At 42.1% G+C, this 26,838-nt stretch overlaps 1 protein-coding gene across 3 annotated transcripts in view; it reads left to right on the forward strand.

Annotated features, from left to right (window-relative positions):
- Positions 1-26,838, forward strand: part of LOC126426810 (uncharacterized) — a 188,268-nt gene that overhangs the window by 98,345 nt on the left and 63,085 nt on the right. The gene's annotated exons all lie outside the window — the stretch shown is intronic.

Raw genomic sequence — 26,838 nt, forward strand, 5'->3', positions numbered from 1 at the left:
AGCACTAGTGGTCTTACATACCTTGGAGGTTATAACCAATGGTAATTGTTATTCTTTTTCTTTTATTTAAAGATGAAATACAAAATTTAGGCCACTTGTTGACAAACTGCCTGTTGGCTTCTGTCTCAGGTTCTTCAGCCGATGTTTTTTTGATAATTCTTCTGTCATTTTGCCTGCATTGTCCACCACCAGGAATGGATGGTGAAGTTTTGACAATGCCAGCCCTCATGCTGGCGAAACATGAGAAAAATCATCAGACAAAGGTTGGCCGAACAACCAGAGACAGAAGCCAATGGGCAGTTTGTAAAGGTGAAATACTGTTAACTGTTTTCTGCTCATGTTCCTCAAACTATATGTTCACATATTTATACTTATTTGTAACTATGCATAGAACCAGTTGTTATACTTTGCAAATATTGAATATGTTTGTGTTTTCATAACTTTAAATATGTAACAGTTGAAAATAACTGTGTATATTACTTGAAGTGTGCATGTACTCCCTTTTTCATGTTTCTTTACACTACATTCTAATATTTTTGTTGTTGGTGTTGTGACATCAGAGATACACCATGTATGAGTATCAATTTATTTCTGGGGAGCATTTTTGGGTTGACTTCTGCGATTATATATATGGGAGAACAAGCCACTTCAGTCAGTCTTTGTGTTTTGCCCTGGAAACATGTTGTAACTCTGTCGGTATGATTTTGATCCCGCAATTTCAATGCAAATGATCATTTTTGGACATGTGATGTGTAATTAATGCCATCCTCAATAAGCATAAGTGAAAAATGTTTTGTGGTTATGCACTGTCTGAGCAGTAGTATCTGGACACTCGTTAGTGAACATTAAAATGGGGTAAGTCCACCCTCCACTCGTATGATAGCTTGAACTCTGCTGGGACCACTTTCACCGAGGTGTCTGAATGTCTGTGAAGGAATGACAGCCCATTATAGGTCCCAGTAAATGTTCAAACATTTTGACAAACCTAACTATGCTTGCCAAATATTTGACATGTACGGTGCAGTTTGATGTGTTTGTCAAGCATAGATCCTGTTTGACGTGTTGGGAGAAATTCTGATCGACAGAAAGTTTGACAAGATGTCAGATGACGTTTGTGTCAACATTTCGCAGCAAATGTTTATTGAAAAATTGGTTTATTACGATTTATCTCACATCATGAGTTTCCACTACTGTGAAAACTATGATAGAGTATAAAAACAAAATAGCACTAACAATTACCAAAGTGGTAGAGGTATACCAAATCTTTCATAGCCAAAGATTAGGCATGAAGGGTTATGAACAAATTGAATATTTTATGCATACGGTGACATAGGCAAGTGGAGTGGGATGAAATAAAGAAATTGAAGTTATCCGGTTCTTCTGTGGACAGTGTGGGTTATAGGTTTCCAGGTTGCGGTATTTTAACGACTTTTCATTAAAGGACCAAGTAGGAGAAAATAAATTTTCGTTTACTTGTGTGTCTTCTTTTTCACTGTCAGGGTGAAGTAATGATAAACAAGTTATTAAACGTTTCAATGTTCATCTGCAGAAAGCTAATGTAACCGTTAGATTCTGAGTGAAACATTCCCATTAACAGGTTTCCAGTTGTATATTTTTCATTTTAAACTATTCCCTGGACAAGCATAGTGTTTTCTTTTTCTTTCAACACAGTGCTGGATGAAATGTTAGAATTGCATTATCTGGGTTTGTAGCCATTTTCACTAGTGCCAAAATACAATATTCACGAACGTTGTTTGCTTCGAAAGTAAGATTAAATTGGCAAGCTCACCTAGTACGTGGACAGGCTTGTTTGGCACATCCGTGGCTAGATAAGAGCGAGCTTGAGAGGCAAGTTTTAAAAAGCTTCATTGTCCATTCGAAGTAAGTTGATGTAATCGTCAGATTCTGAGAGTAGTATTTCCTTTAGCATACTTTCATGGGTGAATCTCCCACTTTGAGGCATTCTCTGAACCAGAGTCTCATTTTCATTTTCATCATCATCATCATCTTCTTCTTCTTCTTCTTCTTCTTCTTCTATAAACACAGTGCCAAAGTCAATGCCAGGACTGTATTGTTTGAATTTGTGGCCGTTCTCACTACTTTCAAAATACAAACGAACACGAGTAGCATCTGCTTCAAAGTGAGGTTAAACTGACAAACATTGTTTGAACATATATGGGCTTGTAACACTTCAGGCTTTCCCGGCGATATCTTGACATGTGGATGCCGGATGTTTGTGACGCTCTGGCACAATATTTTGGCCACGTGACTCGTTGCCTTCTTCAAGTGCTACCTGAGACTGCCGTATTGGAGGATCTTGTCCAGTATTTATGCCCAGAGGGCACTGGGTGCTCTCTCTGCCGTCCGCGCCTGCCTGGCGCTGCTTGTAATGTGTCGTCTCTTCCCCGGTGCTCCCTCGGACGTCCGCGCCCAACTCAGTTGCTATCTGTGGCAGCTGTTTGAGGCCGGCCCGTGTCGGGCATCCCGTTCGCAGTCTCCGCCCGCCTCGTGCTGCTCCTGAGGTTTTGGCCCTTCACTGGTGCTCCCACGGACGTCTGCGCCCAGCTCGTCCACCATCTGTGGTCGTGTCAGCTGTCCGGGGCCGGACCCATGTTTAGTATTCCGTTCGTGGCCCGCGCCCACTTGGTGCTGCTCCTGAGGTGTTGGAACTGCCCTGGTGCTCCCACGGACGTCCGCGCCTGCCTCGTCCACCATCTGCAGTTGTGGCAGCTCTCTGAGGCCCGTCCTTTGTCGGGCTCTCCATTCGCGGTCCACGCCCGCCTGGCGCTGCTCCTGTTGTGTTACTACTTCTTGAGGAGTTTCTCGGTTCCTTTTGTTGGGCCCTGATAAGATCCAGAGCCGGACTCCACGCCGAGCTGAGCTGGTAAATGCTGTCTCAGTTTATTAGGTTGTCTGTGACCTTGATGTCGATGGCCTCCTTTATGACACTGTCCCAGAATCTTGCAGTCTGTGTCAAAATTTTGGTGTTGTTGTAGTCCATTGAGTGACCGAGCTCCAGTCAGTGCTCCGCTATGGCAGATTTGGTTGCCTGTCCGAGTCTGGTGTACCTTTGGTGTTCTTTGCACCTGACGTCCACCTTCCTGGTTGTCTGGCCAGTGTATGATTTTCCACACTGGCACGGGATGTTGTAAATGCCTGGTTTATGTAGCCCCACGTCGTCCTTCACACTCCTTAGCATTGTCCCAATTTTGGAGGGTGGACAGAAGATACTCTTTATATCATATTTTGAAAGAATTCTGCTGATCTTTGCAGAAATAGGTCGAGCATATGGCAGGTATGCCACCTTCGTCGCCTCCTCTGGCTCCTCTTCTGTACCCTGTGGTTGGCTGGTAGCACAAAGTGCCCTTTGGATGTCTGAGGAGGAGTATCCATTTCTGCTGAACACCAGCTGTAGATGTTCTATCTCTGTGGCCAGACTTTCCGTATCCGACAGAGCCCGAGCCCTGTAAACTAATGTTTCCGAGACTCCATTCTTCTGTGCCGGGTGGTGGCAGCTACTGGCTTGTAGGTATAAGTCAATGTGGGTGGGCTTACGATACACACTGTGCCCAAGAGTGCCATTTGCCTTCCTCTTGACCAGGACATCCAAGAATGGGAGCTGTTCATCCTTCTCTAGCTCCATAGTAAAGTTTATACTTGGTTGGCTTGAATTTAGATGTTCCAAAAAGTCATCTAGCTTCTCCCTGCCACGGGGCCAAATGACAAAAGTGTCATCGACATACCTAAGAAAGCACTTGGGTTGGTAAGTGGCTGACGCAAGTGCCTCCTCCTCGTACTTTTCCATGAAAAGGTTGGCTACCACTGGTGATAAAGGGCTGCCAATTGCCACTCCTTCCGCTTGCTCATAAAATTGACCCCCGTAAAGAAAATATGTCGAGGTCAGTACGTGCTCGAACAGGTCGAGCAGGGCACCGTCTAACTTCTCTCCAATGATACTGAGTGAACTGGTGAGTGGCACTCGTGTGAAGAGCGACACCACCTCGAAACTGACCACAGTGTCAGAGTCCACAGTGTGTAGCTGCCTTAGCCGTTGTAGGAAGTCCTCCGAGTTCCGAATGTGGTGTGCACATTTGCCCACATATGGTGCCAATACCTTCTTCAGGTATTGTGCAACGAGGTATGTCGCTGCGCCAATGTTGCTGACAATAGGTCGAAGCGGGACCCCCTCCTTGTAGACCTCGGGGAGTCCATAGAGCCTGGGTGGTACAGGTGCTTTGGGATGAAGCTTCTTGATGACCTGTTCAGGTAGACCTGTCTCCTTCACCAACTTCCGGGTCTTCTTGTCGCGGACGGCGAACGGAGCGCCCGACACGAGACGGGCCTCAAAAAGCTGCCACAACTGCGGATGGTGGACGAGGCGGGCGCGGAGTCTGTGGGAGCACGAGGGAGGTGCCGACACCTCAGGAGCAGCACCAAGTGGGCGCGGACCACGAACACAAACGGAATGCCAAATGCGGGTCCGGCCCCAGACAGCTGACACGACCACAGATGGTGGACGAGCCAGGCGCGGATGTCCGTGGGAGCACCAGGGAAGGGCCAAAAAAAAAAAAAAAAAATGCCAAATGCGGGTCCGGCCCCAGACAGCTGACACGACCACAGATGGTGGACGAGCCAGGCGCGGATGTCCGTGGGAGCACCAGGGAAGGGCCAAAACTTCAGGAGCAGCACGAGGCGGGTGCGGACCGCTAACGGGACGCCTGACACGGGACGGGCCTTGGACAGCTTCCACAGACAGCAACCGAGTCGGGCGCGGACGTCTGAGGGAGCACCGGGGAAGAGACGATACATTACAAGCAGCACCAGGTGGGTGCGGACGGCAGGGAGAGCACCCGGCACCCTCTGGGCATAAATACTGGACAAGATCCTCCAATACGGCAGTCTCTGGTAGTACTTGAAGGCAACGAGTTACGTGACCGAAATATTGTGCCAGAGCGACACAAACATCCGGCAGTAGACCCGATTATTCCACGTGTCATGTATGGGCTCGGTTGGAAAATCCGTGGCTAAATAAGAGCAATTTTGTCAAACATGTTTGATATAAATGTAGGATTCTGCGGCCATTGTCACATACAATAAAATTTCCCTGGGTTTGTCGCCACATTGTCAATATATATAAAACTACTGACATTTGGATACCTGTTACAAGCGACCTTCTTCAGGGTGTTTTCGTTTACTGTTGAATGAGAAAACTTTGTTTCATTATATACCTGTAGATGTGGCTGTTATCTAATTCTGATAGGCTGCTTAGGATGAAGGGGAGGGTTGTTAGAAGTCCTTATTGGTGTTATTATTATTTCTTTTCATTGGTGGAAACCTGACGATTTGATTGGTGCCTGCATCACTGCTTGCAGTTGGTGGAAATCGACGAATGGAAAACCGGGGGGCAGCTGCGACGTGGTGGCGTTTTCCTGCTTTCTAGTGCCGGTCGAAGCACACGAGTACTCTACTTATCTGCAGTTGTTGCGGTCTCCTGTGCGCCTGTATGTGCTGCTTCAAGTGAGCTTACATGCCGTAATGCTGTTATTGCTGGCAGCCGAGACGTCAGAAGTCGGTACCCGTCTTCTCTGTTAGTGTTGGCCGGTCGCTTGGCTATTTCTATTGCCTCTCTCATCTTCCTCCTGAAAGAAAGAGGCTGTTTTGCCAGTACACGTGCTTCAACAAAATCAGTCTGTTTGTCGCCTCATCCTGGTGTTCTGCTACCGCTGACTTGGCGTGCTGTCTTAGTCGGATATATCTTTCGTGTTCAGATATCCGTGTGCTGATGGGTCTCGCCTAGATACTCTAATCCACATCTGCGCCTGATTTCGTTAACTCCAGCAGCATGTAGTTTGTCAACTGTATGTTTCGTTGTGCGAAGAAGGTCTTTTATTCTATTGCTGCTTTGGTAAATCAGTTTGATGCGCGCTAAGTGGAGAATTTTGCCCACCCGTTCAGTGAAACCTTGAACATATGCTAAACAGAGCTATGTTTTGTGCTTCCTTTTGCTCTCCTCTATTGCCTTCATTCTTTTGCACCACAGTTTTATCTATTACTTTCTTCAGTAATCAAAACAACTAACACAGCAGAAATTGACAGAATACTAAAAATCGAAAGAAGAATAATTAGGACATGTATAAATAAACAGTATAAAATAAATGGACATTGGAGAATAGCATCAAATGAAACAGTATATAAGAAAATAGAACCAGTCATGAGCACAATCAGGAAGGAACGCATCTCATTCTTTGGACATCTGATGAGAACTCCAGAAAACAGAATAAGTAAAAAAATAATACAAAAATTGTGGAATAGCAAGAGCGACATTAAATGGATCACAGAAATTAAGGAAGATATAAAAGAACTCCAAATTACAGTAGATGACCTAAAAAACAAGACAGAGAAAACCAGAATACTGAAAGACCCGCAAACCAGACTACAAATGAAAATCAATAAAAGGAGTACAGGAAGAGTGGTCTCAAATGAAGAAAGAAAGAAAATATCTGAAAGAATGAAGAAATATTGGGCAGACAGAAGAGCAAAACACCTTTCATATAAGAATAAACACTAATAATTATATTACTTAAATATCATATAAGTTATTGCTGAGCCAAATTGTATCCCTGTGTAACAACTTGTTTATGACTTTGTATTTTTGACTAGAGTGGTCCAATGAAGGCCATAAAATAAATAATAATAAAACTTTCTCCATAACCTTTGGCAAAAAAAATGGACTTAAGGTTTTGTAGTTCACCCTTTAGATGTTCTTCATCGCTGATCCTGTGAGCCCTCTTGATTAAAGTGTGCAGTGTGGATTTATTCTGCATAGGCTAATGATGGGAGGAGGTATGCAGGTACCTGTCAGTACTGGTTGGCTTCCTATGTACTCTATGGCTCAGTTTACCGTCAGGCTTTCCGTAAACTTCCATGTCGAGGAAAGGCAGCACCCCATTCTTTTCCATCTCCGTAGTGAATTGGATTCTGCTGTGCTGTTGGTTGAGGTGATGGTGGAAATTTTGTAACTCTTTCTCTTTTGTGCCAGTGGTTATGGAATGAAAGTAAAAGATGAAACTGTGGTGACAAAGAACGAAGGCAATAGAGAGCAAAAGAAAGCATTAAACGTCGCTCTATTTAGCATATGTTTAAGGTGTCACTGAATGGTGGGCAAAAACCCGGCATCAAACCAATTTTCCAAAGCAGCAACAGAATAAAAGAAGTTCTTCGCACAACGAAAGATACAGTTGACGAACTATATGCTTCTGGAGTCAACGAAATTAGGTGCAGATGTGGATTAGCGTATATATGCGAGACCCATCAGCACACGGATATCTGAACAGCAAAAGATATATCCGACTGAGACAGCACGCCAAGTCAGCGGTTGCAGATCACCAGGATGAGTGCGGCAAACAGACTGATTTTGTTGAAGCACGTGTACTGGCAAAACAGCCTCTTTCTTTCAGGAGGAAGATTAGAGAGGCAATAGAAAGAGCCAAGCGACCAGCCAACACGAACAGAGAAGACGGGTACCAACTTCCGACGTCTCAGCTGCCAGCAATAACCGTGTTATGGGACGATAGCTCACGTGATGCAGCACATACAGGTGCACGGGAGACAGCAGCGGCCGAAGATACGTAGAGTACTCGTGCTTCGGCTGGCACTAGAAAGCGGGAGAATGGCACCACATCGCAGCTGCCGCCTGGTTTTCCATTCGCAGATTTCCACCGACCACAAGCAGTGATGCAAACACCAATCAAATTGTCAGGTTTCCACCAATGAAAAGAAATAACAAAAACTCCTATAAGGACTTCCAACATCCCTCCCTTTCATCCTAAACAGCTTATCAGAATTAGATAACAGCCACGTCTGCAGGTATATAATGAAACAAAGTTTTCTCATTCGGCAGTAAACGAAAACACCCTTGAAGGAGGTCAGTTGCAACAGGGACTGAAACGTCCTTAGTTTTATATATATTTACAATGCAGTCACAAACCCAGAAAAATTTTATTGAATGTTTGATCATTTATGGGGACCTTTAGAGAGGCAAAACCAGAGAAGCTAGTGGCGTTGAATGCTGGTGTCTGGTGAAAAGTTGACATTCTAACTCATTCCCGAGCTGTTTCATTGGATTTGGTTCAGGACTCGGAGCAGGTCAGTCTGTTTCACGAATCTTACAGTCCGTACGCCATTGCCTCACGGATGCAGCTTTACAGAAGAGTGTGTTGTCGTGCCGATACAAACAGTCATCATCTCCTATCTGCTCCTCTTCTGTATGCGGTACATAGTGCTGTAAAATGCGTTCGTATTCATCTGCATTTAGTGTTTCCTTAAGAACAACAGTGGGACACGATGCCCGACTGTGAAGAATACCCGCACGCCTTAACACGGCCCCCTCAGTTCGCCACTGTTGACAGCACGTGTCGTGCCAGGTGACATTCTCCAGGCATTTGCCAAACCCAAACCCTTCCATCTCGTCGGTACAGGATACAGTGTGATTTATACTCCAAATCACGTGTTTCCATTCCTCTGCTGTACTGTGGTGTCACTCTTTACACCACCTCACACATCGGTTAGCACTGGCTACAGAAAAGTGTGTCTCGTGAGGAGCCGCTCGACCTTTGGACCCCATTCTTTTTAGCTCCCGATGCACAGACATGTTAGCGGAATTGCCGGCACTGTGCCCTTCACTGGTTCCGTGCTAATTTTCTACGACCGCAGTCCGCAGTGCTCGACAGTCCTCGAGATCTTCCCAGTCTCGGTGGTCTAGCTGCAGTCGTTCCTTTGCATTTCCACTTCGCGATCACAGCACTGGCAGTCGATTTGGGCAGCTTTAGGGAGTTGAAATGTCTGTGATGGATTTGTTACTCAGGTGACATGCAGTGACTTGTCCATATTTGAAGTCAGACATACTGCTCTTACCGCCTCCCTACTGACAATACAATACTCCCCACTCCCTCGCATACTGGTGGGTCCACCTCGTGTGACATCTAGGGACCAATTCCGCATTACAGAGCGATATCTGGTATATATATGATCAGATAGTGGGTTATAACTGTTATGGGTTTTTGATCATTGAACACATTTTTCCTAAATACAGTATAACCCCATTTTTACGTTCCCAGAATTAACGTTTTCCCGCCGTTGACGACATCTTTTGTCAATCGTGTCAAATTTCCTACGCCGAAAAAGTTAATTTGCACCTATTTTGTGTCAACATGTATATAACTTCCCCACAATTTACGCATTACAAAAAAATGTTTGTGGAGAAAAAATGTCGCCGGCATGAAGCTGGCCATCCAGTAGTGTTTACAAATATTATTGGTTAAGTTTCTTGACACGAGGGCACTCTACTCAGTGGATTTGAACCGGTAAATGTGTAAAAGTTGGAACAATTTGTGCGGTATCTCCCGTCGGTGCCAAGTTCTACTTGGCGTAGTTGCTGATGAGAATAACTAGGTTAATTTGAATGAAGATATCGTGACCAATCACAACCATTTCCAAACTGTCTCTGCTGCGCAAATGCAGTTTCGTGATTATTGTGATCGTCGTTACACCTTTGTCGAACCGTATTTAGCACGTTTTGGCGTATAACCCCTTGGAGCGCTAGTTGACACAGTCGTTCTCTTTTGCAATGCTCAAATGTTTTTAGTTTAAACACAGCACCATTTATGTATTTTATTCGTGCTGAGAATTTATTCTCGTTGTCAAATGCAGTATTTACATATGTATTTTTTGTTATGTTATACATTTGAGACAATTATTACTTGCTTTCTGTGCAGGATTTCACTTTGAAACTTGCACGGAGTAAGTGTAACTCTGGATAAACTGTGTTTCTGAAATGCTGTTGCTGTTATCTTCAGTTTGAAGACCAGTTTATTGTAACTCTTCATACCAATTTAACCCGTGAGGTTTTGTGGTCAGCATACTTTGAAACACAGTACCTGATAACCTCAAAAAGATGACCGCAGTGCAAGAGAGCAGAATAATGCAAATTCCAACACCACGCAAAATACTTATTTACCTATTTGCACGATTAAATTCTCGAAACACAGCGTGCTAAGCATGAAAAAATATGTAACTAGTGCATTATTCATTATTTAAATAATGAATGAAGCTGCAGGCTTTCAAAAACATCGATTATGACGTGTGAAATTTAGTCAAATGTCCCTACTTCCCAGACAGTTATCAGTGCCAGTTACATCAGCAGTTTTTATTAGGTAACAAACCTTCATTAGATAATAAACATGTCCCTGACAAGTCTTTTGATGCCTGTTATGTAAATATATCGTACATAAAGTGCAAGGGGATATCCTGTACGTAACTTTTACAGCTTAAAGCACTATTTCCCACATTTTACGTTTTACCACACTTTACGTTTTACACACCTAAAGACGGTCTGTTATTCCACTGAAACTAACTGTGTTTCAACAAAGAAGTGACATGCAGCTATTGTGCCAAGTATTTATATTTGAAAACTTTATGTATGCACTGCATTTTTCTTCTCTTTGTGTATGTAACTAGAATAAATATTACCAGAAAACATTCCATGTACTTGCTATGATCTCCAGATATCTTTGCATTTGAGACAATTATTACTTGCTTTCTGTGCAGGATTTAACTTTGAAACTTGCACAGAGGCAATGTGACTCTGGATAAACTGTGTTTCTGAAATGCTGTTATCTTCAGTTTGAAGACCAGTTTATTGCAACTTTTTATACCAATTTAACCCGTGCAGGTCTCTTCACCTCTGACTGAGTGAGGTGGCGTGGTCAGCATACTGGACTGTTATTTGCGGGACCGCAGTTGAAATCTGCATCCGGCCATCCAGATTTAGTTTTCCACGATTTCTCCAAATTGCTCCAGACAAATTCCGGGATGATTCCTTTGAATGGGCGTGGCCGATTTCCTTCTCCGTTCTTGGAACATTCTGAGCTCACACTGCATCTCCAATAATATCGATGTCGTTGGGATGTTAACCCCTAATCTTCCTTCCTTCTTCATCTCTGCATAACTACTGTAGCCTACATCCTTTTGAATCTGTATACTTCATCCATCGCTCGGTCCCCCTCTACAATTTTTACTTCTAAGACTTCCCTGCATTAAAAGACTGACAATTTGTTAAAGCCTCAGAATGTGTCTTGTTACCAACTGATCCTTTCTTTGAGTCAAGTTGTTCCATAAACTTATTCAGTACCTCCTCATTAGTTACACGATCTATCCATCGAATCCTCAGCATTCTTCTGTGGCACCACGTTTCAAAAGCTGTTTTCTTTTTGTTGGAACTTCTTATTGTCCGAGTTTCTGTGAAATACTGACATACAGGCTGCAGTGGAAATGCTGAATGCTTGTGAACGATGCAGCTGAACACGAAGCAGGTTCTTTACATAGTGGCTATCAGAAGGAAACTTGGCCTATGTGGACTACCACTAGGGGAGTAGAGATCCCCTCTTACAACGTTAGCACCATTGCCTGTGTCCTGTGCTTTTATGAAAGCAGAGGCAACACTCTTCGTATGATGGTCGCCTTTTAGGGCTTTACGAACGATGTTGAGATGATACTGTTAATATCAGACACTACTATCATTTTGAATTGTCGGCAGACGACAAGAAAGAACGAAAAATTCTCTAACTTTCAGACGAGTTCTTTAACGAGCTAGAGAACACACACCAGGGTGGTCATTTTTACAGAAAACCTGTAGTTCTCAGGGAATTACATTTTATGTGTAAAAATCAGTGAAATCTCGGGGAATTCACAAATATCCGAGAGAAGTCTGTATTTTTAACATCCCATTGTAATTTAATTTCGTTGTACTTTATAAGTAACTAATTTTAAAATACTGAATGTTGTAAAATTTATTCATTATATGAATATTGCATTTAAATTTTAAAAAAATAACAGCTCAGAAATCGGTCAAGGAGCTCATTTACAGAGTGTGTTTGAAGGAACAGTGTTGCGAAAAAATGGAAATTTCACACAGAGACTATTGTCAAAGAATTCATCACTTCATTAAAACAGTTTGACCGTATGACAGCAGTAAACTTATAGTGAACAAAATCCACTGGCTGCGTACCCAGCAATTGAATTTTGTAGAATAAGTCTTGAAGTATTGTGGTCTATGTAGACATCAGTAATGGAATCCAGAATATAACAGTTTTCCTGATGTACTGGAAAAAGTAATCTTGCAGGTGATAAATACACCATCAGTATTTAACCCTTTTGCAGTTAGTGATTTTGAGTGGTAAATGGTAAAAATATCAAACATTTTTATGTCATGCAATGTTCTATTTAAATTGCTGTATACGATGCCACATTCAGTATAGAAGTATGAAAACATACCACTTTCCACAAAACTATGTAGTTTATTATGGTGTATCCAGATTGCCATTCACTGCAAATTGCTTATACGAGGGGTACCCAAAAAAAACTGGTATTACTTTTTAAAAGCTATATATTTTCAAACTGTTTACAAAACAGCTTTATCCCCTTCAAAATATTCTCTATCTCAACTAATATATTTGCCCCACCAGTTCTTCCACTGTTCTAAACATTTTTTTGTAATCATATTTAGAAATGGCTGACAGCGCCACCCTAATTTTTTTTCCGTGACCTCTTATTATTGTCAATCGGCATACTTTCGTGCCCCTTCTCATGCATGGAAATAATAAAAAGTTGCACAGGGCCAGGTCATGCGAGTAAGGTGTGTGGGGTAGTGGAACCATGCCATTTTTAGCCAAAAACTTAACAGAGATATCTTCTCGTGGTGGAAGAACCAGTCTGCAGTCTGCCACAAATTGGGTCTGATCTGCAGGAACTGAACTCAAAGATAACCCAACAATCTCTGACAGCTGATCAATTGCCTGTCAATGATGTGAGAGTACAAGCTCTCATATTTTTTTCAATATTTTCACCAATTCTGGCAGTTGATGGAAGTCCAGAATGAGATTTGTTATCAATCGACATGTCACCATTTTTAAATCGAGCAGACCACTCGTACACTTGAGTTTTTCCCCATAGCATCATATTGATAAACTGTTTTCAACTTTAAAACAGTTTCAGCAGCATTTTTAGTGAGTAGAAAACAAAATTTCACAGCTGCATGTCGTTCATTTAAACCTGCCAAAAAAAAGGCACTAGCAAAAAAAATCACTGTAGATGGACAGAACAAGCTAGTTCACCAGTGATCACTCTTTTTTTGGGAACCGTTTATTTTTACTCATTCACCGGTCATGTGTGCGTGGTATATGCTTCTTATGAAAAATTGAAAATTAGTAGCATAGGTGACTGAAGATGGAAGAAGCCAAGAGGGGGCACTTGCCTCCCCTCTGGAGTACAGAGGTTTTATTCATTACAGAATTCTCACACACTTGTTGAAGTAATTTTCGTGATTCTGCAAAACCTCTCATTTAGTGAACTGTAGCATTATGTGGCTGATCACAGTGAAGTAATGTAAGGTGGCACATGAAACGTCGGCCACGGGTACAGACTGCTCGCCAGTTACGCACAATTTTTTGACTGCTACGAGCAGAATAGATAAACGTGTAATAATTTGGCAGCAAAGAAATAACAAATAAGCTAATGCAAACAACTACTTCGTAACAATAGATGACGATTGGTGGGCGACAGTGAGCAGTCTAGTACTCGGGCCGATTTTTCGTGCACCACCCTCTACCACTGAAATAATATTGTAGAAGTTATTGTATTCTCTTTACAAAATGTGACACCAGACACTCAATTATAGAGCTTGGGCTTTATTCAGTTGTAAGTCGTTTGCCTTGGCTCAAAAAAGGATAGAAAATGGCCACTCGTGTGCACTGTGCCGACTTCCTTTGTATGTGATAACAAAAAAACTCGCCTTTTTATAAGTAGGCCTTAGTGAAGTAAGCTGAAATGCCTTTTTGTTACCTGAAAAGATGTGTGTATTACATTCCACGTAATTTTTATGTAATTTACATAAGTATAAAATACATTTTAATTACCAGTCATGGACGCTGAATAGAATACGAAAAGAACCAGAAGGTCAGAGTTCAAAAAAAGCATGAAACAGATCTAGAATGGGCGTGCGCAGCGAACAAAACGAACAACCCTGTATTGTACTAACTATGAGCAGTCAGCAGTGGAACTGTGACGAGTGGCCACGCGAAGGAGGACGAGTCCGGCCGAGCGAGACAGAGACTGAGACAGACGGGTTGGGACCGAGGCTGGAACGAGGCCGGCTGACGTGCTGTTGCGGCGGTGAGACCGACCGTTTCCCGTTCCCAGGAACTACAAGTAGAAAGCCATGACCGAAGTGAACTATGAAAAACCGGTCCTTAGAATTCATTCGTCGCTCCTTCCGTTCATCTCGGTGAACCGTTCCTTTGGACCCGTTAGTTTGCGAATGACCCATCTCTAAAACGAGCCAGGTCGACTAAACAGGTGGCACTGAACTGGCAATGAGTTGTGCTGTACACGACTAGTGGGAAAATGCGTACTACGCAAGCTCTGCACATGGCAATGTAATTCCGGCTTTTTTGGATACCCCCTCATATAAGTGATGAAATAAAAAATATTTTTTGAAAAACAATATAAATTTGATTTTGTTTCCATATAATTAACTCTACCTTGATTTAAAGAAAGGTCACTAATGTCAATTAAATCTGTACAAATTTCTGAATAAAATGACACAAGAAATTTGAATTTTTAATTGTATGTACTGAGATAATGATTATAGTACGGGGTGTTCCATTTATCTGATGACTGCCTGTGTGGTGTAGTAGATGCTGGGCAGTGAGCACTCTGTGGCCCGGTGATCGGATGCCGTCTCACCCATCTACTGCTGCAGTATGACATGAGTCCATTTAAAATATAAGCAGATAAATTTTGTGCTCACTCGTGTCACGCAAGGAGATGCTGGAACTGCCTGCCATTATTTTCCATGCATTTCTTACTTCTACCCAAGAAATTATTAGTCACATTGTATAATTCCTTCTGAGATATTGAATTCACAGATGTTATCCTTTAGTTCCTCTATCATGTGAGGATTTGTTATGAACACTTAGTCCTACAGTGCACCCCACAAATAAAAATCGCTCGTAGTTAACTCGGGACTTCCAGTGGGCCAGATATTGTTACTAATCACTCTTTCATTGAACACATCGTGAAGTGCATTCAAAGAAACACGGGCCGTATGAGCCTTTCCGAATCCTTTTGAAAAAATGCGAAGCTTCATTTTCTTCCACCCATTTCTTTAAAAAACAGTCACAAAATGTTTTGCACACGTCTTTCACTTGTAACTGTGTCATCAAAATAAATTGGGCCTATTATTCTGTCGTAACTAACTGTGCACCACACCCCTATTTTCTGATCGTGAAGGGGCTCCTCATGAAGCACACAACAGGTCCTGAACAGTTCCCGTTTCACAAAATTTATTCACTAATTTCTGAACCACAACACACTAGGAACTCGAACACCTGGAAACTTCTGTTCAAACAATCTCTGAACAGAAGTTGCAGACTCTGTACGTACAGACGAATCGTAAACAAACACTCTTTGTGGAATTGAATAATTCACTCTTGCCCTTGTTGCATTTGCAAACTTCACTATTACATTCTTGATGCGTGTTTCACTATGCAAATGACACTGGACGACAAGGCGCGCATGTCTGTACGACCATCAGGCTAAAACCCACAAAAAAGGGGGGGGGGGGGGGAGGGGGTAGCATAGTGCCGTCCTGTGGGACCCATTTAACCAGCAGGCACAGTTTTCATGGCCGGCCTGCAATACCCCGGGCAGACGGTCATGAGATAAATGGAACACCCTGCAATTGGACAGTCCATAACAGTCTGCTGAATATTTGCTGTTCTCTATCACCTAACAATTATGTGTTGGAACGGAATACATTTTGCCAAAACATAGAAATGCCTTAGAAGGTTTTGTGCTCTGGTATGAAAACATAGGCGTTTGTTGAGTCCCATATGCAGTAAGCATACTATGAAACCTCTTACCTCAGCTATTGTGACATTCTTCTATTTTTCGTATAGGCTGGACAAAGTAGCAGCATGTTAAGATATAAATTGCTTAGTGGTGTGATTTGTTTCAGTGACAATTAGTTGAAGTAAAGCTGCGGTGAAAAATAAATTGATATATTCAATAGCAGAAGGTCCCACCGGTGGATTGGTGGCACAGCCAACTCATGAAAATAGATGTAGTGTTTCAGGTGCAGTCACTTCAATGTACTGTGTGTCTTCCATTTTCTGTCTTCGCTTTCAGTCACTACACCTGCAAGAACTTCACTGTGACTTTCTGAATTCCTGCTACTTTCACTGAAATACCCTGTGTCACTACCAGTTTCCAGTAACGTATGAATTTCATTGTTGCTCACGTTCTTAAAAAAATAAATTGTAGAAGTAAATGAAATACGAGAGTCATCCACAAAGTAAGATCCATTTGGTTATATAAAACAAATATGTTGTTGTTGTGGTCTTCAGTCCTGAGACTGGTTTGTGCAGCTCTCAAATCTACTCTATCCTATGCAAGCTTCTTCATCTCCCAGTACCTACTGCAACCTACATCCTTCTGAATCTGCTTAGTGTATTCATCTCTTGGTCTCCCTCTACGATTTTTACCCTCCACACTGCCCTCCAATACAAAATTGGTGATCCCTTGATGCCTCAGAACATGTCCTACCAACCGAACCCTTCTTTTTGGCAAGTTGTGCCACAAACTCCTCTTCTTCCCAATTCTATTCAATACCTCCTCATTAGTTATGTGATCTACCCATCTAATCTTCAGCATTCTTCTGTAGCACCACATTTCGAAAGCTTCTATTTTCTTGTCCAAACTATTTATCGTCCATGTTTCACTTCCATAGATGGCTACACTCCATACAAATACTTTCAGAAAAACAAATATGTACAGATACAGAAAAAATAGTTATTGTACAAAAATCTACAACTGTCTTTTACTTTTCTACATAGCTTCCGAAATTTTGTAGGCACTTGTCATAGTGAGGCACAAGTTTTCGTATGCCTTCTTCATAGAAGGTTGCCACCTGTGTATTCAACCGTGTGGTAACATGTTCTTTCAGCCTGTCATCATTGTTGAAGTGTTGATCACCAAGGAAGGATTTTAGGTGTGAGAAGAGATGAAAGTCTCTAGGAGCGTGGTCCAGGTTGTACAGAGGATGATCAAACGCATCACAGTTAAATTCCCGTAAGAGTTGTTTGGTCACACTCACCGTGTGAGGTCGGGCATTATCGTGGAAAAAAACACCACCTTTTGACAGTAATCTTCGGCACTTGTTCTGTATTGCGCGGCGCAATTTCGTAATGGTCTCGTTGGAACCGCGTGCATTGATTGTTTGGCCTCGTGGTAAGAAATCAATCAGCAAAATGCCTTTTCTGTCCCAAAAAATGGTGCACATGACTTTTCGAAGTGTCAAGATTTGCTTAGGCTTAACCGTCGTTTCGGCTGCGGTGTGCGTACATTCCATTGATTGTTGTTTTGTTTCAGGGGTGTTGTACAGTACCCAAGTTTCTTCCCCCATGACTATTCGAGAAAGAAAACCATCACCTTCTTCATTGTAGCATTTCAGAAACTGAAGTGCACTGCCCACCTGTTGTTTTGCGTTATTAAGTAAGAATGTTGGGTGCCCAGCATGAGCAAAGTTTTCGAAATTTCAGTTTTTCAGTAAGAATTTCATGAATTAGTGATGGTGAGATTTGCGGAACTTCCATAGCAAGGGCACTAAGTGTAAACTTATGGTTGTGCTTAATCTTCTCTTCAATTGTGTGAACAAATTCATCAGTAACCACAGACGGGTGTCCACTTCGTTCTTCATTGTGCACTTGATCCCGTTCTTCATTGAACAGTCTGACCGAGCTCCTAACCATTGAATCTCCAATAGCATTTTGTCCATAAACCTCGCAGATTTGTCAATGAATTTCCTTTGGTTTACCTTTTTTTGCATTTAGAAAATGAATCACAGATCTGATTTCGCACGCGGCGGCATTTTCAATTACGGCTGACATTATAAAGAAGCACTACAAAGCACACGTCGGCAGCAGCGATCTGAAACTGGCGTACGTGTCTTCTCCTTGAGTCAGAGTAACTGCCGCACATGCTGGGAACTGCGATCGTAGTGCTGCCGCGGATAGAAATAGAAATGGAACTTACTTTGTGGACGAGCCTTGTAAACGAGCTGGAAACATTTACTCAAAAAAGAAAAATATTGAATAACAATTCTATGGAAAAACAACACTGTTAGATGAAATAACAAAATGTAAACTATTGCTATGGAGCACAATGTCAACAAACAGATGACGCAGTAGCAGAGTTATCGATCATCAAAATTTCACTCCAGTGACACTCAAAAGCCATATATGTAAACTGAAATGTTCAACATAATAATGGGCACTCTAGCTACATCCAACAGCAAATTTTACATGCTAAGCAAAAGGAAGCAGAGTACCTATGAATCAGCACTGACAGTACTGGCATCGGTAGTGTGTAATAATTGATCATCACCTTGACGTTCAGAGAGTCAGTAAAGATTTCCCATATTTTGGTATTTCAGCTTAATGCATGAAATATTAAATCCTAAAATTTTGGTTCATATATTGTCCACAGACAATAGATAACTGACTGTTTTAACGATACATTTTGACCCTTTTCTCTTAATTTCTTTTACAGACAACAATAATAAATCGTAACAAATATGAAATAGGCTAAATTGCTGCTTACCACATAGAGGAGGTGTTGAGTGGTGGACAGGTAAATAAGGTAGGCCAAGCTATCGGATAAAGTCCTTCATCAGATTTAGAAAAACACAGCACGCGGGCACACACACACACACACACACACACACACACACACACACACAAGGACACACGAGCATCTGAATCGGAAAGAAGTGTTATATAAGACAAAACTTGTATGTTATTTAACATGTACACTTCCGTTTTATTAAATGAGCTTGTTTTATTTGTTAAATTATTCTGTTTTACATATGTAAGGGAAATTATTTCTTTGTTCCAGAAATGCACGTTTGTGCAAATACTGTCACTGTAAACCAACTAGACACTTGATGTTATAACAAACTTCATTTTTCTTAGTAATGTAGCCACTGTGGGTATTCATTTTGCAGAATGGCTAGAAGCGTAACACTCCACGAAATCAAGGATCTTCGGAACAGCTGGGAGGGAAGTGAAGATAGTGTGAATTTGTCAGATGATCACAGATCTGTTAGATCTGAAGATTCTTCTTGCTTGCCACAGTTTGCTTCAGACGATGAAACAGCTCATTAAACAAATGATGAAAATTATGAGACATTTTGATTATTTAGTGGAAGCTGGAAAAATTGAATATGATTCCTGTCGTGAGCAGGCTGGAGAATCTCAGTAGAATTCAGTGTTCACTCCTGAATGTATTTCTAACAAAGACATTCTCTACATTAAACAAGGGTTAATTTTAAATGAAACACAGTTGTTGTTTGTCGCTAGTACAGTCTTGCCAACAGTTACTCTAGAGTTAGACACCCCAGTCTGGTTTTCTAGTACTTATTTACAGGCGAAATTATGCAAATGGTTAGGGATCAAACAAATCTGTACAGTGTACAAATGGACACCAGCAAAAACTTCTCAGTGACCGTTCTGATTGTATCTCACTTCGTAGGTTTTATTCCACACAATCGATTTCTGGCTGTTGAGGAACAAGTGTGCTCACGAGAATCTCCTAACAGTGTGAAATGGTATATGCCAAACAAACTGCATGAGTGGTATATAAGATCTTTGTGCTTAGTGGTATATCAGAGTTTGATTTCAAGTTTGTGGATGAGAGAGGCACAGAAAACATTGTAAGAAAAGGAGGGCCAGATGTGGGGGGGGGGGGGGGGGGGGGGGGGAGGGGGGGGGGGAGTTTCTCAAATATACACACATCAAAAAAAATTTTGCATTACACCGGTTTCCAGAAGTCCTGAAGATAGACATTGACTGTGGATATTGTATCACAGGTACAGTCCCTTTGACTGTTCAGAGATCTCACTAAACCAGCCCAAAGATGTAAACAACCATGCATGAGCAGCGCATATTAGACGGAGGGATCCAACAGCCAATCAGTTCCAGTCATTCCACCAGGAAGGAGGTACACAGCACATGTTGTCTGTAGTTCAACCATGCCTAGACGGTCAATACCATGATTCGATCGCATCCGCATTGTTACTTTGAGCCAGGAAGGGTTCTCAACAAGGGGAGTGTCCAGGCATCTCAGAGTGAACCAAAGTGGTGTTGTTCGGACATGGAGGAGATACAGTCGATGACATGCCTCGCTCTGGCCGCCCAAGGGCTACTACTGCAGTGGATGACCGCTACCTATGGATTATGGCTCGGGGGAACCCTGACAACAATGCCACCATGTTGAATAATGCTTTTCGTCCAGCCAGAGGACGTCATGTTACGACTCAAACTGTGCGCAATAGGCTGCAGGATGTGTAACTTCACTCCAGACATCCATTGCGAGGTCCTTCTTTGCAACCACGACACCATGCAGCAAGGTGCAGAAGGGCCCAACAACTTGCTGAATGGACCACTCAGGATTGGCATCATGTTCTCTTCACCGATAAGTGTCGCATATACTTTCAACCAGACAATTGTCAGAGACGTGTTTGGAGGCAATCCAGTCAGGCTGAATGCCTTGAGCAAGTGCAGCAAGGTGGAGATTCTCTGCTGTTTGGGGATGGCATTATGTTGGGCCGATGTACGCTTCTGGTGATCATGGAAGGCACCATAACGTCTTCATGGACGACAATTCGTGCCACCATCATGCACGTCTTGTGAATGACTTCCTTCAGGATAATGACATCACTCGACTAGCGTAGCCAGCATGTTCTCCAGACATGAACCCTATCGACCATGCCTGGGATTGATTGAAAAGGGCTGTTAATGGATGACGTGACCCACCAACCACTCTGTGGGATCTACACCAAATTGCCGTTGAGGAGTGGGACAATCTGGACCAACAGTGCCTTGATGAACTTGTGGGTAGTATGCCACAATGAATACAGGCATACATCAGTGCAAGAGGACGTGTTCCTGGGTATTAGAGGTACCGGTGCGTACAGCGATCTGGACCACCACCTCTGTAGGTTTCACTTTGGTGGTACAACATGCGATGTGTGGTTTTCATTAGCAATAAAAAGGGCGGAAATGATGTTTATGTTGATCTCTATTCCAATTTTCTGTACAGGTTCCAGAACTCTTCGAACCGAGGTGATGGAAAAACCTTTTTTGATGTGTGTAGTTGTATGCCTGGTGAGGGATATTTCAAGATATCAGAATTATCATCTGTCTTTTAATTATTACTTTATATCAGTTCTTTTTTTAAAGTAACTGCACCAAAGGGCATACTTGTTCTAGGTACTATTAGAAGAAACTGAATTCAAAGGTGTAAAATACCAGGTGTGATGGAAATGCAGAAAACAGAACATGAATGGTGCACAAGTTTCTGTGGTTAGTTGAGGGTGGTAAGATAGTTAATTAGGCATCAACATTTGCAGGGGACTTGCATAAATTACAGTTGCAGTGGTGTGATAAATCTGAGAGGAAGTATATTTCCATTGACAGGCCAGGCAGGGTCTGTGCATCTTAATTGGCACAGCGTTAGGGAACTGTGTGTGAGATACAAAATACTATTAAGGAACAAAATATGTCATAGATCATATTCCTGATATCATCATCGTTATATCCCACTTCATTCCCTCTTATGCGATGGATCAGCAAACCACCTCCATCAGTTACGGCCCTTAAACGTCTCTCTTTCTTTGATGCTGTCCTACGTATGTTCTCTCTCCTTGATGTCCAATTTCACCACATCCTTGTCTGGGTCTTCTTCTTGGTCTTTTGTCTCCAAGTTTCAGTTAATACATAGTCTTGGTAGCCTGTTAACATCCATTTGTCACTTATCTCCATACTATCTCAGTCCCTAAAAGGCTATTTTTCTGGAACCTGTTTTTGGATTTCCTCATTCTGGATTCTATCTGCCTGTGTCTTTACTTCTCATGGGCTGTGTTCCACAACCACATGTCAGATTGGACATGTAATAGGTTTCATAGATGACACTCCTATGTTTTAGTGATAATTTCTTGTTCTCTGTTAGGTATTTAATAGTTTGATAGAAGTTACTTGAATCTTGTGAGTGATTTCTTTTGTCTAGAGAACCAGTATCAGAGGTAACACTACCATGATATTTGACATATGGCTCATCTGTAGATGATACCCATCCATTTCAATGTGTCACATGGGTTTTCCATCTTTTCATGATCATCATCTCACTTTTATTCTGGCAGAAAATGAAATCGTATACAAGGTCTGTTCAAAAAATTATCGAATGTTTGAAATTTCGTGCCAATGGTGTGTTGGAGCGAAATGTGGGTGGCATCCCTGTACGTGCCAGAGTTTAATGTGTAACTGCCACAAGTTTCATTGTTGTATGCCTGTCAGTTATTGTTAAGTGCTGCATCGAGTAGAAAATTGTATCGCACAGTTTTGCGTATTTCAAGATGGCAGAGTTGGAGGAACAAAGCATCTGGATTAAATTTTGTGTGAAACACAAGAAAATCTTTTCAGACACCCATCAAATGATCCAAGAAGCATACAGTGATGAGTGATGAAGCCATACTCAGTATTACAAATGGTTCTCACAGTTTAAAAATGGCCAGACGGATGTTACAGATGACCCCCATTTAGGACGCCCTTCGATGTCTACCGATGACAGTTGTCAGGAACGTCAATGAAATTGTGCATGCCAATTGAAGCCTGACTGTCAGAGAGGTTGCAGAGGACTGTAACATATCTACATCTACATCCATACTCCGCAAGCCACCTGACGGTGTGTGGCAGAGGGTACTTTGAGTACCTCTGTCGGTTCTCCCTTCTATTCCAGTCTCGTATGGTTCATGGAAAGAAATATTGTCGGTATGCCTCTGTGTGAGCTCTAATCTCTCTGATTTTATCCTCATGGTCTCTTCGCGAGATATACGTAGCAGGGAGCAATATACTGCTCGATTCCTCGGTGAAGATATGTTCTCAAAATTTCAACAAAAGCCCGTACTGAGCTACTGAACATCTCTCCTGCAGAGTCTTCCTCTGGAGTTTATCTATCATCTCTGTAACAATTTCGCGATTACTAAATGATTCTGTAACGAAGTGCGCTGCTCTCCATCGGATCTTTTCCGTCTCTTCCATCAACCCTATACGGATCCCACACTGCTGAGCAGTATTCAAGCAGTGGGCGAACAAGCGTACTGTAACCTACTTCCTTTGTTTTCGGATTGCATTTCCTTAGGATTTGTCCAATGAATCTCAGTCTGGCATCTGCTTTACCAACGATCAACTTTATATGATCATTCCATTTTAAATCACTCCTAATGCATACTTCCAGATAATTTATGGAATTAACTGCTTCCAGTTGCTGACCTGCTATTTTGTAGCTAAATGATAAAGGATCTTTCTTTCTATGTATTCGCAGCACATTACACTTGTCTACATTGAGATTTAATTGCCATTCCCTGCACCATGCGTCAACTCGTTGCAGATCCTCCTGCATTTCAGTACAATTTTCCATTGTTACAACCTCTCGATATACTACAGCATCATCCACAAAAAGCCTCAGTGAACTTCCGAAGTCATCCAAAAGATCATTTGTGTATATCGGTTGGATCATGTCATGAAATCCTGACACGGCATTTTGGAATGCATCGCGTTGCTGCCAAGTTTGTGCCACGACTCGTGAGTTGAGACCAGAAAGACCTTTGCCTCGCAATCTGTGAAGAGCGTATGGATCGTGCAAATGAGAACAAGATGTTGTTTAAGAGAATCATAACTGGTGATGAGACACGGGTCTACGGTTATGATGTTGAGACAGAGGTTCAATCTTCACAGTGGTTCAGGAAAGGTTCTCCGAGGTCAAAAAAAGCTTGTCAGGTCAGATCAAATGTTAAAACCGTGCTGATAGTTTTCTCTGACATTGAAGGATTATTCTATCATGAATTCGTGCCACAGGGACAAACTGTTAATCAGTGGTGTGATGCCTACGAGAAAGTGTGAGAGCAGACTGAAATGTGGTGAGACAGTTTGTGGCTTTTGCATCCCGTTAATGCACCTGCATGCCTTGCAGATTTTGTTTTATTTCTAAAGTTGAAAACCCTATCGACAGGACAAAGATTTACAATGATTGACAAGATAAAAGGAACTTTGCAGATGGTGCTTCATGCATTCCGGCAAGAGATGTACGTATCGAGACTGCTTCCGGAAGTCGAGACAGTGTCGAGAGCAGTGTATCAATTGTGGAGGAGAGTAGTTCAAAGGAGACCATGCACAATAAGTAAAATTTAAGCGTAGAAAAATTTTGTGGACGAAGTTCCAGAATTTTTTAACAGACCTCTTACTGCAGCTGCTTTTGGCCAGATGTTTATTTGATCTTGGATGTCATCTTTAGAGTCTATCCACAGATATACAGTACCTCATCAGCAAACAATGAATTAATCAGAATTACAACTTCACTTGGAAGAAGTATTGTGGAAACAAGAGCATCTGGAAGCAGAAAAATGAGGGGCTCAGCAGAACAGTGTATTTGAGCAATGAAACACAAAGGCCCCACAGTGTGTGCCACAAAGACCTGTATATCAGAATCAAGTTGGTTATTGACTAGTATGGACTGACCCTAAATGTATAGTTTATGCACAGATTGTGTGGAAGAGTACGGTATCGTGCTTAAAGAAATTTAATATTTAGGAAAAATCCAAAAATGGAATACTTCCTTTCTAAAAATTGGGCCCTAATTGCACAACATTGCAAAACAGCAACATGTATTTTTTCCATAAAAATTGAGTTTTGCAAAAGAAATGAACATTTTGTTATTTCTCCTCCATATCATGTGTACAGAAGAATGAGAGTTTTACTGTGCCACTTAAAATTTTCCAATAGTGAATGAGAAGGAGAATGTCTTGTTTCTGGAACAGAACAGTTGCTTCTCTGATACTCTTTGCTCCACAGCTTTCGGCCTGTAGTGTCAGTGTACAGATTTAAGAAGGAAGACATTTCCTTTGCACATGCAAAGGCAAACAGAGCATGCAAATTAGTACTTTAAATTACTGGACAGTTCTTGCTTATGTGTTGTTCGTCTATTAATTAGTATTAATACCGTCAACTTCTTTATTTTCCCTTCCTTTATGCTCGCTCTTTGAAATTTGTGCTTTCATCCAGGTTATGAGAAATGTGCACAAAATATTCTTTCTGATGCACCTGATTCCACACGAACAGAACAGTCTGGAGGTAACTGCTGACTACTTGGCTTTTAGAGATTTTGTCACATTATTTTCCGAGAACTAACTGAAACTTGTCCATCTTCGTTTGTAAATCTGATTGTCAATATTACAAAACAGTGCGCAGTCTCAGTGTATCTAATGGCTTCCAGGGGCAACAAAAATACTATACATGTTGTTGACTGAATTAAAAATTTTAAATGCTGTCTTAATCTACTCTTTAAGAAGTTAATCTTATGTTAAAGGTTTAACACAACAGGTCAAGTACAGAAGGTGGATGCTTTGTGTATGTCCTGATTCAGTGAAATTCACAGCACCCAAAGTACCCTCATTTTATTCATCCATTATTTGAAAATGAGAGGACTTGGCAACTTCCAGTGAACTTTGCACATAATTTCAAACCTTTTCCAAACATTTTCTTTCTGACAATCCCCCCCCCAACCCCCATCTTCCCCTCACCTTACCACCCACGCACTCAGCCACACACACACACACACACACACACACACACACACACACACGCCAAATTTTACCTGTAACAAATTTTGCAGACAGTATCCCCATATGCAGTTGAATGTATCTGGAAAATCCAGGATGGAATGTAACAGTTATGGAAAGGATAGGTGCTACTCTCACCATATAGTAGAGATGCTGAGCTGCAGGTAGGCACTACGAAAAGAATATCGGAAAGTGAGCTTTTGGCCAACAAGACCTTTGTCAAAAATAGATAACACATGCGAACGCACACTCTCATGCAAATGAAACTCACTCACACAAGACCACAGTCTCTGGTAGCTGAAGCCAGTCTGCCTTCAGCTGCCAGAGGCTATGGTCTCGTGTGTGTGTGTGTGTGTGTTTTGTCTGTTTGCAAGAAAGGCCTTGTTAGCTGAAAGCTCACTTTCTGACAGTCTTTTTATTGCCCTATCTGCGACTCAGCATCCCCACCATATGGTGAGTAGCAACTACCATTTTTATTGAATGTATCCTGCAAAATTACATCATTGTACAACATGCAGTTCTCGAGACATGATGTTATAATCAGTAAGATGTGCAAAAAACTATCTTTTCTTAAAATATGGACTTGGATTGTTTAAAGAATCGTGGTGAGGTGCGGGAGGGGGGGGGGGGGGGGCGTTGGGGGGTGTTACTGCTATGAATATACTGCTGGAATGAAATGAAACTTCCTGGAAGATTAAAACTGTGTGCTAGGCTGAGACTCGGACTCGGGCCTTTGCCTTTCGCAGGCAAGTGCTCTGCCGACTGAGCTACCTGACCCCGTCTCACAACCTGTCCTCACAGCTTTACTTCCGCCAGGCACCTCATCTTCTACCTCCCAAACTTCTCAAAAGCACTCCTGCGGATCTTGCAAGACTAGCATTCGTGGAAGAAACAATATTGCAGAGACATAGCTTTGCCACAACATGGGGGACTTTTCCAGAATGAAATTTTTGCTCTGCGACGGAGTGTGTGCTGATAGGAAATTGCCTGGCAGATTAAAACTGTTTGCTGGGCCCAGATTTGAACTCGAGACCTTTGCCTTTCGTGAAAGC

This window comes from Schistocerca serialis, chromosome 11, assembly GCF_023864345.2.
Source record: "Schistocerca serialis cubense isolate TAMUIC-IGC-003099 chromosome 11, iqSchSeri2.2, whole genome shotgun sequence".
Classification (NCBI taxonomy): domain Eukaryota; kingdom Metazoa; phylum Arthropoda; class Insecta; order Orthoptera; family Acrididae; genus Schistocerca; species Schistocerca serialis.